Here is a 2,769-nt window from a genome sequence, read left to right on the forward strand (position 1 = left end):
GCTCCGGCAAGCCGCTGGCGGGCCGGCGCCCCTCCCGCGCTTGGGGGGCGTGGCTTCCTCATACCTAGCAGGAGGCACGGTTGGTTTGCGACCTGCTCCCCATCTCCTCCACCGCCCTCTGCACTGTGTCGTGCATAATTTAAACTAACTTGTCCTTACATTATTGATTTGGCTTCTTATGGATATGTTTGGTCGTATGCTTTCTACGTGCTTCCTGAACTTGTCTGCGCGTTAGACTTAAGTGGAGATCTTTTACAAATTCCAAACCCAGCGCATACCCCAGACCAATTAAACCACAATTTCTGGAGGTAGAACATAGGAATCAGAAGTTTTGGAAACGCCGCCAGGCATTCGAGTGCTCATGGAAGTTTGGAAACCATTGCCCTAAGGCCTTGGCCTCTCCAAGTATGGTTTGCGGACCAGCGACATTGATAGATATCAGAACCACAGACCTACTTGAATCAGATCTCCAGGTGGTGCGATGCACATAAAAATTCGAGAAGCGCTGCTCAGAGGCTCAAATGAATATAGGTGTCTTTTTTTTTTTTTTTTTTTTTTTACGAGGATCACATGTTTAAAGGATGTCCTTGGATGAGGGTAACAATGATGGGATAGATTGTCTGACATTCTGCCAGGTGTGTTTTTTTCATATCCTGCGTCATTCCAAATCGAAACGGGTCTTTGTCAGAGGGTGATGAACAGGTCCCTGTAGAGAAGTTTCGAAAACAAGCCAGGGCTTACTAGCCAGTCCTGATCTGGGATCCTCACAGCATACTCACCCTTGAGCTCAATCCCCTCATCTTTACAGTGAAGATGATGATAATAATGCCCATCTCAGGGTGTCATGAGACTGAGAGAGGGTGCTGGGACGTGGGTCCACCTGTAGCTTTTCTTGGATTGCCGCGGTAGTGGGGGTCTGTGGGACAAGCTCACATGCATCCCACCCTCCCGCAACTTGGAGGGTCTTAAATGCTTTCCCTTGTGTGGGTTTTGGCTTTCTCCTCCTCACTCCCACTGTACCCTAGACATGTCAAGGATACTGGGTGAATCTCTTCAAGATACTCCCTTAGCCTCCTGACTCCATTCAGTGTGCCCACGGCTCTCCTCTTGTCTTCTTGATTTTTCCCGTCTCTTTAGTTCTCTTTAGTTCTTCCCACCTTCTTAGTTCAGTACCCACATTCTCATGCTCAGCCCTCTGCTGTGATGTATTGTGGTGGGAGAACCTCCTACTACACCTACCTTTGGGTTCCTAGTTTATTAACCATAGGAGTCTAGATAGCTTTGACTCTTTTTTCTCCTAATACCCACCTGTTATAGTAATTTTTGGAATGAATGAGATCATATGAAACAACAGTTCCATTTATTACAGGCCCCTGTGCTAGGCCCATCTACCACCAGTTTCAGTTTCCCCCACAACACTGCATGTAAAGCCGATAATAGGATCCAGGCCACGCCTTTTTCCTTCTGTCTCTTTCTTTCCTGTGAACGGATCCATTGTTCCACCTCTTTTCTTTCTGCAGTTTACTCCACAGTGTGTTTTTCCAATACCCATACTTCTAAATGACAAGTGGATTTTTTTTTTTTTAACTTTAACACCAAGCAATCAATCTTACTTCCTCCATCTGGCTATACCTCCTTCCCTCTCTTGCCCTGTCAACAGTGATGAGCTCTGTCTCCCACTCAGTGGTTCTCAGCCCTGGCTGCACACAGGAAATTCACTTTTGAAAACGATGACACCTGGGGCGACCAGTGAAATCTGAATCCCTGATCCTCCTCCTTCCTCTTTCCCTTTCTCACTCTCTGTCTAGTTTTTCTGTACTTGGGACCTACCCACCTGAAACAGCCAGTCAGGCGGCTTCCAGCATCACCTCCCTAACACATCTGAGATTGTATAAGTTTAAGTGTGCAAGACTGCTAATTGCAAAGCATTTTCAGTCCTCTTGGCTATTGTGCCTGCAGCTCAGGTAACAGCACTCAGGTGGGAAATGGGGTCCCTGAGCTCAGCCCGCCAGCAGTCTCCTTCCGACTCTGAGCAGATCCGGTCCTATTTCCTCCAGATAAGCCTTACCTGATTACTGCAGCCTTCACCCATCTTTTCTGCCTTTGAACTTCTGCAGCCCTTTCCTTCCATAGCACTGTGTAGAAAGTTTTCCAGTGTCTGGGTTGTCTTTGACTAGCAGGCTATAAATTTCCTGTTTCCCCGATCCTGATTTACTCTCCATAAAGGCAGAGACTGGATCATATTTTGAATCCCCAACAGCAAGGTGACTTGCACACATTATTTCTTGGTTATATGAGCACAACCTTGAACTACTGTGTGAAACCTAAAAGGTTTTACATGAATGTATTCATCAAGGAATCTTTCTATACAAGGAACGCTTGAACTAATCCACGTGAAAAGAGATTTAGGGTAAACATTCAAGGGACTCTCTCTGCACCGATTGTGGAAAGACCTGATAGGATCAGTCATCTGCGGACAGTCCACTTCTCCATCTGACTGTCGATACTTGGATCTGCTGTCCTCCTTAAACTCTCTCCAGGCATCTGTTAGACTACTCTAGGAAACTACTTGCCTGGCTGTGTGCACGTATTTTTGTGTGTACACATATGTGTACATGTATGTCTGCATGTGTGTGTGTTTTTTCCCTTCCCCCTTCTCTCCCAGGCTTCATGCCCTCACAGCCCCAGATCCCTGGTCATCCCTGCCTGTTTCTCCACTCTTCTCTATAGATTAGCTTCTTCTATGAGATTCTGAGTTTCTACCCTTGT

Source organism: Mustela lutreola, chromosome 13 (genome assembly GCF_030435805.1).
Source record: "Mustela lutreola isolate mMusLut2 chromosome 13, mMusLut2.pri, whole genome shotgun sequence".
Classification (NCBI taxonomy): domain Eukaryota; kingdom Metazoa; phylum Chordata; class Mammalia; order Carnivora; family Mustelidae; genus Mustela; species Mustela lutreola.